Below are 12,492 nucleotides of genomic sequence, written 5' to 3' on the forward strand. Positions count from 1 at the left end.
AGAACAATGCAAAACCAAACAACTTTTAACTATGCGCTTATAATACAACCTTCAACTAACTGTAGTTTATAACACAGTATCACATATACTCTTTCCACTTAGCCTTCAACATAAATGAATCATTTATGATGCTGTCTCTAGTAGACATAGTCCACAGAAGACATTAATTCACTTAGAAACCAAGCTTGTAAAATGCAGAGTGTATTAAGAATAATAAACCATCAGAAAATGTTTGTGGAGAAATAAGGGTCATTCAAAATGAAGGTGTAGTAACTGCATAGTTAACTGACCCCTCCCCAGAACTGTACCTATTAGTGCTTCTGATTTTAAGATAAAGTGTAACATACGTGTGTAGCCTTAGCATATATAGAATTTCAGCAAAAATCTTATTTCAGTGAGAAGATACAAACGGATATATGCAATCATGTATCAAGTTCAGCATTTGCAGCAATGCCCATTCTCCTGCACAGGGCCTGCCATAAAAATCTCAGCTTCTGAAGGCACACTATGACATTGACAGGAAAGTCACCCTAAATACAAGAACACAATACAAAAATTCTAAGCTTACAAACATCTGATTGTGGTGAAAACCATACATTCATCTGTGTTAGTCCACAACTATGCCCCAGTATTTGTAGATTTTATGAGTAACTTCTACAGAAAGGGAAACTGCCAAGATCTTTATGCAACAATCGCTTCTTGTAACATCAACAAAGATATCAATATATTTCAAACACAAACTTGCAATTTTTGGCATACCATTAATTTAATGCCTACTTATCCACAAGTTAGAAAGAAGAAGAACAAAGAAGTCAGAATCAGACATGATCCAGGAAAGTTACTGAGGTTCCAACATCAATCGGATTTTGCAAGAGCGTATTATAATTTGTCTATAATCAAACACATACCCTACATGTATTTAATGTACGTGTCCTGTTAAAACTGTATTTAAAAAAACATTAATATACATGGTTATATGTTTGTAAGTAGGAAAAAAGCTGTAGTGGACAGACAAAACAGAGATCAGCATAAGGAAATTCATAGTGTTCAGGAAAATACAGAACTGAGGAAGTATTAATACATTAACTTCCCTACTCAACAATATTTTTTCCTCTTTTTACCCCTTCCTTCAGTTTAAACAGTGCACTGACAGCATGGACACAAAACTATCTCCTCTACAAAGGAAGTGGATGTGCTATGCTCCAATTGGCTCCTCAGCGACAGGTCCACTGGCAAAGTAAATGAGAAGTTATGAGGAATTTACATAGTTCACAGAAATACAACTTAAGATTTGAGCACATATAAGAAACCAGGATTTTGAATGAACAAAAAGGTTAGTTAGCTACCTGCATTTGAAGCCAGGAAGCCACAAACCAACAAACAATAGGTTTTTGGAATACTAGGATTTAAAAGTTTCACTGGTAAGGTAAATTTAATCGCTAAAATGCCTGTGACTATGATTGTGCCAACTAGTCATTCTACTAGCTTGATTTTTTCCAGTAACTCAAAATTAACTCTGTTTTTCACTTATATTTTGAAATAATAACTCTGCCATCAAAAAAATCATTTTGTAGACTTCCATTCCTCTCTTATTTCACCATCCAGTTATTAAAAAGAAGTAACTTTTCAACACATAGATGTATTAATGTATTATTAACTATTCCTTTTACTGACTCAAAATGTGGTCTACTTTTATTTGCCTCGGGGGGGGAGGAAAAAAACGGTTTTGGAACTTTATGTAACACATAAATTGAAGGCTTGGTTTCTCACAGCTGAAACAAAACTGGCACTTAATGGGGTTAATTTCACTTTAATTTACTCAGTTTCACTTTCAGGCATTTAGTGCAACTAAGACCCTGGAAACCTTGCAAGGAGTATTCTTACAAATAGCTGCTAGCTTATGTTATTTTAATTACCAAACATTTTCACTGCTTTTAAGAAACGCTACATTCAGAGCTGAAATTAAACTGATCATGTCTTCATACAGGGCAACTGAAATAGCTACCATCTAGACTTCAGAGGCTCCAGAGTATTCAGACCATATGGACACAAGAAGAGCTGCCTGGGAACTACCTTCCACATTTCCCAGACCCTCCAGTGAGTATTCTCCCTGTGTATCGTCTGGATGGGACATTTTGGAATGAACGAGGATAAACATCAGTACTTTCCATATCAAACCACCCCATCTCTGTCCTTTTCAACTGTAGAAAAACTCACCTATCCTTTAGAGACTGGGGAGGGGAAGAGAGGAAGGGGAAAAAAAAAAAAAAAAAAAAGGGAAGGGGGAGGGCTGTGGAAGCAAGAGAAGGGAAAGAAAACCTTATGAAGACAATGGCACTTAACCTGTCTCATCACTATGTGCTTTCTAGTCAAAGAGGAGCTCCTTTTTTTTTAATCTGTGCTCTCACACAAGAAAGCCGTAATTTGGCACCCACAGATACTGGACAAGACCCGTATATATGAGTATTATGAAATGGAGCTAAACTCCAAATAAAGCCAGGTAGGTATGAAGTAGAGATCTATTCTGAAGTAATGAGATGCATTTGTACTAGCAAAAGCAGTTATTGTTTCAATCACAGTCAGATAAAACAGAATCAAACACAGAATTTTACCTCCCCCATAAGGGAAGGAAATAGCCAATAGATATCAATTACAGACTGTTGCACCCAACTAATGATTAGGTCACCGCAATTCTATTAGTATATTGTGTCACCTCGAAGAAAGAGTACTAAATAACTCTACATATAGAATATGTCTTTCTGGAAGTAACAATTGTTTCTAATTATTAAAAGTTTCTCCACTGTTTTTAAACCATCAATAGGTTACAGTTCCCAGAATGCTCCTCCTGAAGGACCCATGAAGGTGCGGAAGGGAGAGTATTCCCCTTCTCAGAATGCTGCCTTTACTTTTTTCCCCACACAGAAGCTTGCAAGTAAGGTCAAGTCTTTTAGACTTCTGAAAGTGTGATTAGCAAAAAAATTACATAATTTTTTTAAAAAATGTTTACCAACCTCTTACCAAAAAAAAAAAAAAAAAGGAGATGAAACTGTAAACTTAACAAATAATCTATTGTATTCAGTTACAGAGACAAAAGCAGCAGTTCTCTGTAAATAATCCTATTCTACAACAACAGATCTATTTACAAAAGGATTTCAGAAGTTATACAAGTCTCTCGTGCTCCCAGAAAACAGAGATATCAGAAAGTTTTTTTACTTTACTTTGGAAAGTAGTTCTCCAAATAACTTTAAAAATTACCATAGAAAGACTAAGCATACACCAGTCTTCAACTCTTACTCAAAAACCCTAAGAACAACTTTCAACCTATAGTCCCGTAGCCAGGGTTAAAAAATACCTGAAATAAAGAGGTTTTAAGAGGAATGCTGAAAAGAAAATGTAATTGTAGCAACAAAATTGCTTCTTTGGTAAGAAGACGTTTTAGTCTTCAAATCACCACCCATTTCAGTTCAGATGAAACTACAAAATGCTATCATAGCAAAAAAAAGCATTTTCCATGTGTTTTATTAACTAGTCTTTTTGCATACTACCATATGACCAGGTGGTACAGTTTCAAACATGTTAGCATAACCTAAATGGGACATTTTCACTTTACGTTAAGGTGTTGACTAACCAATTTGAACCAAAGTTACAAAAAGTCTCACAGTAAGTCCATTAAGGCAAAACCTAGTAACATAGTTAACCCAGACACGTTTCTTTGCTAAGACCTATCAGAATTAAGATTTTAAAATGTGGTATATATGTCAGCAAGTATGTCCTAATCAAACATAACTGTAAAAGCTCAGACAAGGCACAGAACTTTTACTAGATACCAGTCATGTTTTCCTACTTTGTGTAAGGTGTCAACCAGTTTGTTAGAAGTCATTTATGGTCATGACACACTAATTCCCAGTCTACACAAAACCCAAGTACTTTAAAAATTGATAAATTCCTGATGACTACCTCATTATTTTACACAAGAGAATACTACCCATAAATTGACACTGAAATAGAGAACTCTTGGCTGCTACTAGGTAAAATTATCCTTGTTGTGGATTCTCCATCACTGTCCAACATGGGGAAAAGGATTCCAATGACAAGTTCTAAATCCACCCAAGTATTGATTCAGAAACTGTAACATTGCTGCTCATGTAACCAACTGTCTTTCTTACCTATTTGCTTGGAAACAATCTTAAACTATTGTCATACATAAATATGTATATAACAAAATAACAGAAAGAATTGCCCTCTTGATTTAAGAAGGCTGTGCTCTTTTTTCAATTTTGAACAAGATACGTTTGCTTTAATTCAAGCAATATTCAGAAACCATTAATTAAACTCGATAAGCTTCATAAACTTTGACAGAATTTTTAATTCACAGCAGAAAATGTAAATTTAACACATCACACACATTCTACTTTAGATAGCAAATGATACTGTAGTTCTAAATAATGCACATAAGCCAAAAACATGAAGCATAGCCTAAAAAAGTAGTCTATATATACACACACAGCAAGTTCACCAAATATATATAGATAACAATTAACAAATACTAGCTCATACTCAAGAGTTATTTTCAGTATTATTATTCTAATTCTACAAAGTATAATTAATTTTCCAAAAATATCCAACCTACAGAGGCGGAGGGGAGAGTGGAGAAAAAGAGAAACACATTTACTAAAACTTTTTAGGGCTACAGACTATTCCAATGAGACAAGTTCAGTTCTGCTTGGTTACAGGCAGAGTTAAATACTACTATTAACAAAATGTTTATTTATTTACCACCAGATATCGTCAATGTATTTTTCAAATCTACACTCTTTTTCTTAAGGAAAGGAAAATGAAATACCAACGTGATAATAAAACAAGCAGTTAACTTCTACTTATCTAGACACCACCCCCCCCCCCCCCGCCATGATATTATATCCATGTAAGTGTGACTATATATATACCTACTGGCAAAAGTTAACAGCACGCTCTCATTCAGGTTAAAACAGTAGGCTGTCAAAAACATGCTTGTTGATTTATTTTGCAGTCAGATATTCTGTCTTTGTAAATTTTAAAGAACAATGAATGTTTATTTCCCCCAATGACTGTGGAGTAATAGGAGAACTAAGTAACAGCAGCAATCTAGACACATCATCAAAGAACCCTACATAGTCTTAGGACAGATTAAACTGAAAACTTCAAAGCTGACTGAGATTCAAAAATGCACTAATTTCCAAATTTCTAATTACAGTACTTTTAATTCTGTTTTCTGATTTTGTCGTGGCGGGAGTGAATGGCACTCCAGAGAAGAACACCCTATGTATCAGATGAGGACTCCAATCTCTTCAGCAACACAAAGCTAAATTCCTAAAAGGCTGCACCTAGCTACTAAAATATAGAAGTGCCTGTGTGTCTCTGTGTCTATTCCCAAATGCTTCTCCCTCCTCCTCCCCACCCCCCGCCCAGCTGACAGTCATCTCGCACAGGTAATCCTTCTACATCGCCCTCCAACTTCCCCACCTCCCTACCTACCACACAAGTCCCTCACACGGGTGCAGGCAGGGGCACCTAAAGCCTCCACCACAACAGGTGCCCGCTCAGCTGACGGTTCAACTCCTGACACCCTCCTCGCCTCCCTCTCCCTGCTTCCCCGGCCGGGGCGAGCCCTCGCACCCGCCCACCGCAGGGCGTTGCGCATAAGAGCGAGAGGATCCAGGCAAGCTCCCCTTCCCTCCATCGCCGGTCCCGTGGCCCTTCTCGCCGCTCCGCTTCCCAACCCGGCGGCAACAACCTCTGCCGGACGCCGAGGGGAAAAGGGCCGCAGAGGCCGCGGCCGCCACCGCTGCCCCCCAGCCGTGCCCGGTCGGCCCCAGAAGGGGGCGGCGGTAGGGAGGGCGGGGAAGAAGGCCAGGTCCAAAGCCCGGCCCGAGTCCCGACCCTTCCAGCCCCGGCCCAGGGCTCGGCGGGCCCCTGCGCTCTCCCCATCTCCTCTCTCTAAGATGGCAGCGGAGCTGCCCCTTGCGCTGCTCCCCCCTCGACCGCGCCGGGCCGGGAGGTGGCACCAGCTCGTCCCACTGCGCAGCTCCCCGCCACCGGCTGAGGCGTCTCACTTACCCGTGTGGGGGGCGGCGGGCCCTGCGCTCCGGCCCGGCTTCTCTCGGTTGAGGCCTCCTTCCTCGGGCGGCGGGCGCAGGCAGGGCGAGGAGCGAGCGCTTCCCCTGGCCTCGGCCAGGGGCCCCGGCGCGGCAGCGCCTCCCTCTTGTGGGCTCCGCAGTCCGGCCGCCCCGCCGCGTTCGGGCCCGTACGGCTGGCGGCGGTGCCGGTGCCGCTCGGGTCGCGGTGGGCACCGGCCGCGGGGTCAGTCCGCTGCGCGCCTTCCTCTTTGGGCGGCGAAGAGGGGGGGGGGGGGGGCCCGGCCCGGCGGGCGGATCCGCAGCGCTTCCTGGCCGGGCTGGATTTTCTATCGCTCACAAAATGGCGCGCGTTCCAAACCTGCGCAGCGCCCGGCGGCGGCAACAGCAGGGCCCGGCCTCCCCTCGGCTCGGCGCGGCGGCAGCGGCCTGAGCCCCGGCCAGGCAGCGCGGGGACAGCGGCGGGCGGGCGCGAGCGGGCGGGCGGGGGGAGGAGGAGGGGGTGGGGGGGAAGCGCAGCGCCGTACCGAGCCCCCGGGAACTCCTCGCTCCCTCCCTCCCCCGCCTGCCAGCCTCTACCTCCTCCCTCCCTCTCGCCCTCCCTCCCTCCCTCCCCGCCCGCTCCTCCTTCCACCGCCCTCCCTCGCGAACCGGCTTCGCCAGGGCGCTGCGCCGCTGCTGTTGCTGCCGCCGCCGCCGCCTCGAGCTTGTCCTCGTCCGCGCCCGCCCGCGCGGGACGAACTTCTCGCGTGTCCCCGCCGGACCCTCGGGAGACAGTTTTTTGAGGATGTTCTTTCCTGTTCTTCTGCGAGAACGTCTTTCGGGGTGGAGGTGGGAAGGAGGGAAGCGGGGGGGGGGAAATAAAACTCACGATTCGGGCGGGAAGAGGGGTTTTTTAAAAAAAAAAAAAAAAAAAGCGCTAACTGACAAAATGGCGACGGGGCGAGCCTGTTTCTATGGCAACTGTCAATCACGAGGCCCGGCTGCCCCACCCCAGCCGGGCGGGGGACGGCGCTGACGTGGGGAGGGCGGGGAAGAGACCGACGGCTGAAGGGCGGGCCCTGGTTGCCTGGGCAACCGCTGCTCCCTCCCCCACCCTCCGGCGTGTGACGATATCCGTGAGGCCGCGCCGCTGCGGGCCGGGATGGCCCCGGCGTGTGGGGGAGGGGGAGGCGCTGGGGCGGTGCCGGTAACGGTAACGGTGCTTGGGGCGGGGGGAGAGGAGGGGAGCGGCTGCCGTTGCCTCTGCCGCCCGGTGGGCTCCCGGGAGGGGCTGCGGCGGTGCTTCCCCGGCCCGCAGGGGGCGCCGGCAGCGCGGCGGCAGGGCCGGGCGGTGCTGGAGGCGGGCAGGGGGAGCGGTGCCTTCCGGCCGCCGGAGGCGAGGCCGAGCAGGCTGGGCTTCCCGCGCCGCCCGCGGTGGGAGGAGGGTGCCCGCCGACTGCGCGGGTGTTGAAGGCTGCGGTCCTCCTCATCCCCCTCTGAAAATAAACACATTCCCCCCAAAAGAGAAAAAAAACCCCGAGCACTAAGAGGTTGCCTCGTTTGGCAGGCGCGGTGTGGGAGAGCTCTGTGAAGGGGAGCTCGGGTCGCTGAGGGAAGGCTCCTTTGCACTCGTAGCTGTGGAGCTGTGACAGGGATTTTTTTATTTTATTTTTTTTTTATTTTCTGGAATCCCCACAAAGATCAAAAAGTAGAGTATGGCCTTTATCTAATACTTTAATTCTAATGTGATACTTTAATCTAGTCATTTTAGTTCACAGCCAGCCTCCTTGAAGAAATTAGGACATATTACTAACACTTGTTCCATTTGCTTTTCTTCCTATTTTAATATTTTTAATCTCAGCTTAAAAGGAGGAAAGAAGCAGCCAAGGATAGGGAGACAGGTGCGGCAATAGCCAGAGTCATAGGTTCCCCCACATACTCTGTCCATAGCTTTATAAATGTATCACATGCTAATTCAACCAAGCTAAAATTTTGTTGCAGCTGAAAATAGTGTCTGGAGGCCCTCCACCTTTAGCCACACAGTCCCTCTGCCTCTTTTTTTTTCTGCATAAGAATGTTGGCACAATAAAACTAACCAAAACACCCTGCCAAAAGACAATGTTCTCTCTATGGCTGGGGGAAATACTGATGCACCAGAGACAGCTGGAACACATGGTGGGGGAACTTATGGGACCACCCCATTGCGTAATAGCACAATGTTAGGTTAGATTAAATCATCCATGAAATCACACCTTAAACCCATGGTAGGTGTCCCAGAGGACCACAATTTGGGAATTCATTTCTCATTCCCCTCATCCCCAGAAAGACTGAGAGGTCGTTTTGAGCCGCTGTTGACTCTTCTCTCTTTTCCTTTGAGTGTGACCAGAATGCAGCTCTCATCCCAGGATGCGAAAAGCCAACACACATGTTCTGCCGCATAACAAATACACAAAGAGTCACCCACTTCTAGCCAAGGACTCCTAAGTTAGTATACTATCATCATACTTTGGCTTTGTGCACCTGCACACACACTGTATTGTGCGTCCAGAACACACTGAAAAGCATTGGCTGTCTCGCATGTGCTCTGCCCAGTTCACTTGCAAAGAAGGGCACGTCTTGGGGACAGTGGGGCCCATCCCCATGAGGATTTTGTAAACCTTGCTAAAATCTCTTTGTCATTCTATGTGAATGGTGATGTGCAGTGGCAGAATAATTTCTCTGTTTCAATGTAGGTAACAGGAAAGCTCATACAAACTTGTCACACTTTTTACTGTATTTTTACTGTATTAGAGTATGTTACAGCATGTAATTGTTGGTTTGAGGTTTCCTTGACTTTTTTTTTTTTTTTTTTGCTAACACTTAAAAATATTAGAGTTTTCATCAGTTTGTGCACTTGCTTGGTAGTCTTCTACTTTTATTTTGCTGGCTATACCCAAGCTTGCAGAGATGGTCATGTGGCAACCTGGGCTGAGAGAAAATGTCCTTTAAAAGGTGATGGCTGTTTTTGTTTATTTGTTTGTTTTCCAGCACAAAAAAAAACCCTAAGTATTTTGGGTTTGTTCATACTATCTTGATAATGAATAACATGTATAGTTCTGCTCTTGTACAACAGTATTCTCTTGAATGTCCATTTCATTAAAAGCATGTATACCCACTACAGAGAATCTACAACATTTTCTGTTCAGGTTCTCAACAGCTAATGTGTTGAAGCTGGCAATCATTAACATTAAAGAACAAGGCTGTTGCAAACAGCAGTCCTACCAGAATCCTGCTCCAGCCACAGAATCTGGAATTAGAGCCTGGTGTCAGGATAGACTTGGTTGTCTATGCATTGGGAGGAGGACTTGTGTCTTCTGCTGCCAGTAGGGTTAGGCCTAGGTTTAGGGATTTGAGTGTCTTCCAGGCTGGGATTCTACCAGAATCCTGCCTCCCATGGAAACCTGGCACACAGGGTAGGAGCACGAGACAGCCTTATCTTAGCACTGGGGGCTAGGAGTACTCTTCTGTGCTGCAGATACATCCAGGGTAAAGTTTTGAGTCTAGCGTTCTGGAAGTGAGGGTCTTCCAAGCTGAGACTCAGCCAGAATCTTTCTCCATCCAGGGAAGTTTTGTCTTGGTTTTAAAACCAGATCAGCTTCCTGAACGATTGTGTAACACACTCCACAAATGATTGTACTAGAATAAGCAAGAAGTTGGTATTGCATAGATGTGGGGTGGGAGTAAAGAGCCGAAGATGAGGGTACATCTTGACTGGTTTTGCTGGTGAACTCCATACAACAGGCCAAAAGAAAATATGACAGCAAGAGACCTTACTTTCTCAGAGATCAGCTTTGGGGAGAAGTAGCTGAGATGAAATAATAATATAGAGAGTGGAGATGGAGTACTGAGAAATAGTTTGTAATCTGTAAGAAGAGGATCCAATACTTGCCTGTTTTTTTTTTTAAACTCTTCATCAAAAAACATCTGGTATAGATTAGACAGTATTTCAGTGTCACACTTGAAAACTGGAGTTTGCATACATCCTTTATGAATTAGTAGACAGGCTCCTATAAAATACTTGGTTTTCTCTTCGTAAGAAAAGCTTCCTCACAAAGCTGATTATTTTGGACCAAAAAGAACAACAATAAGCAGAAAACTTGAGAAAAAAAAATAAGAAAAAATACATAAGAACAACGAATTAGAAGTAAAAAATACAGTATCGAGAAATAAGACCTAAGGGAGAAAATAATATACCGCAGACCAGAGAAATAGAACTTATGTAAAAGAAACAACAAAACAGTATAAAATTTTTCTTAGTTCAGTAGGTACAAGGTGACGTGATACACAACATTCAAAACATTAAATTACAGTCTCCTAATGAAACAGAAATTTACCTTACAGTCCAACTTGGCTGACTATTCTGCCTCTCTGGTCTGTCTTTCAGTGTGATTATGTTGGGAAATATAATCCTTACTGTTTTCCTTTATTTTTTAGAGTGCAATTACATCTATGCTGTCAACAAAGTAGACTTAGGACCAATGCAGAAATGGTTGTAACTGGAATTTAAAGAATCCAAGAGTTCCCAAAGGTGCAGGACCACCACAGAAAGTATGCTATAGAAACAAAGGGTTTCCCAGACTGATGGCTACTAAAGGAAAAAGAGACACACTTTATCGTCTAAGTGAAGAATAACAATATGACATGGCAGATGAATATGAAGTACTAAAAAAAAAATTTGTATGTTCCTATTTACTTTTCTGTTTTACCAAATAAATAGATTAAAGAGCTCAATAATCAGAGGGAAAAGATGAAAATAACATATCATTACTTTCACCCTTTGAGTCTTCTACCCAGTAAAGATTTAAAAGGAATTACTCATCAGGTCTGCTTGGTCTATAATTGTTTTCTTTAAAATTTCTGGTAGTGAAAGGTACTGTGCAAGAGACAGTACTGAAATGGATGAACTATTAGTATGCTAAACATGGCACTTCTAATATCCACAGTGGCGAGTTCTGCTCATTTATTTGTTAGTTCATTTGTTTGCCTTTGATTATGGGCATAGTTTACAAGTCTGCATATGATGCCAGATTTACTTATGTGGGTTTCCAGATGTTGGAAGCAACAGATAATTTCAGAACCTTCCTTGCTTCTTGTCAAAGATTACCAGGACTTCATAACTCTTGAGTTGGGAACGTTTACGCACATAACTAGTATTTTCAAATAGCTTTTTAGTTATTCAACCGAGCGTTCTGCCAGTCATATACTTAAGGCAGTATAGTTGTGTCAGCTGTCATTTTTGTTGCCTTCTGAGCATGCATTATATCAGTAACACTATCTCTGCCATTTGGAGGATGAAGATGTTTTCCTAATTAAGGAGCTAAATACTTCCCAAGTCTATGGAAGCTGCTCAGTATCTTGTCAGCTTAGTTCCGTCTCCTCCTGCTGCAAACTACAGATACTCATGTTGTTGTTTCAGGTACACTGTTGCCTGACAGCGGAGTGTGACCATGGGTAATACATACCAGTTTTTCCCTTTTCAACCTTGCTACATTGAGTAGAGGGGTCCATACATTCCAGAAGTCTTCATTCTGTGATTCAAACCCTAAAAAGCCCTTGTAGCCAAGCAGTTTTTCCCTTGCAGTGTGTGCATTTCTGTCTGAACTCCAGACTTCTTTCGCACCAGTCATGGGCACTCTGACCTTTCCAGGGCTTAATGTTTGTACTTTGAATAGATGTTTCAGTCTAGAAGATGTGTTGTGCCTGTAGCAATTCAAACAATCCTGCGCATCCTCTGCAAGAGTGGCCTTCTTAGGCCGGCAGACCCAGCTTAGAAGATCTTCGGAAAGGATTTCTTCATAATATAGAAAAAAGATTATGATATCAACTGTTCTGTTAACTTGTATTTCTCAGGCAAAGCCACCAGGTAGCTCATTCTCTTTGGTGCTAGGCCACAATCTGAAGTTAAGTCCCAGAAGAAGTTCTGCTCTCTGGGTTACATCATTAACACTTCAGGGGACGCCATGGCAGCTCTCAGACAGACTTAATTCTAAATCAAACCATCATCTGGAGTGAGCAGCTTGTGTTTCGCCTGTCAAAAAGGTGCTGCTAAGTAACTAATGTGGTCCATCTCTTTTTAGGCCAGAGAGGTTGCCATGGTAACCTATTTGAATGTAGATAGATATGCTTTTGAGTCATCATCAGAGCCCGGCTTTGATAGCACAGAGTTTGGACTGACAGCCAGTACTGCATATTGTGTAGGTTGGCAACGCCTCTGGACCAGAAGGTCCTGGAATTGCTGCTGTTGCTGCCGGATGAGGCTTCCTATGGAAAAAAATGTGCGTCTCCCTGAGTTTCCTCTGATATTCTCTTGAATGGCAGTCACGTATTCCTTGGTGTTGTCACTCTATAGAGGCAGGTT

At 43.7% G+C, this 12,492-nt stretch overlaps 1 protein-coding gene across 1 annotated transcript in view; it reads right to left on the minus strand.

Annotated features, from left to right (window-relative positions):
- Positions 1–6,160, minus strand: part of DYRK1A (dual specificity tyrosine phosphorylation regulated kinase 1A) — a 90,472-nt gene extending 84,312 nt beyond the window's left edge. The window contains exon 1 of the mRNA XM_080363537.1: positions 6,097–6,160. The gene's annotated coding sequence lies outside the window, so the exon portion shown is untranslated. The remainder of the gene's footprint in view (positions 1–6,096) is intronic.
- Between the last annotated feature and the right edge of the window lie 6,332 nt (positions 6,161–12,492).

This window comes from Nesoenas mayeri, assembly GCF_963082525.1.
Source record: "Nesoenas mayeri genome assembly, chromosome: 1".
NCBI lineage: Eukaryota > Metazoa > Chordata > Aves > Columbiformes > Columbidae > Nesoenas > Nesoenas mayeri.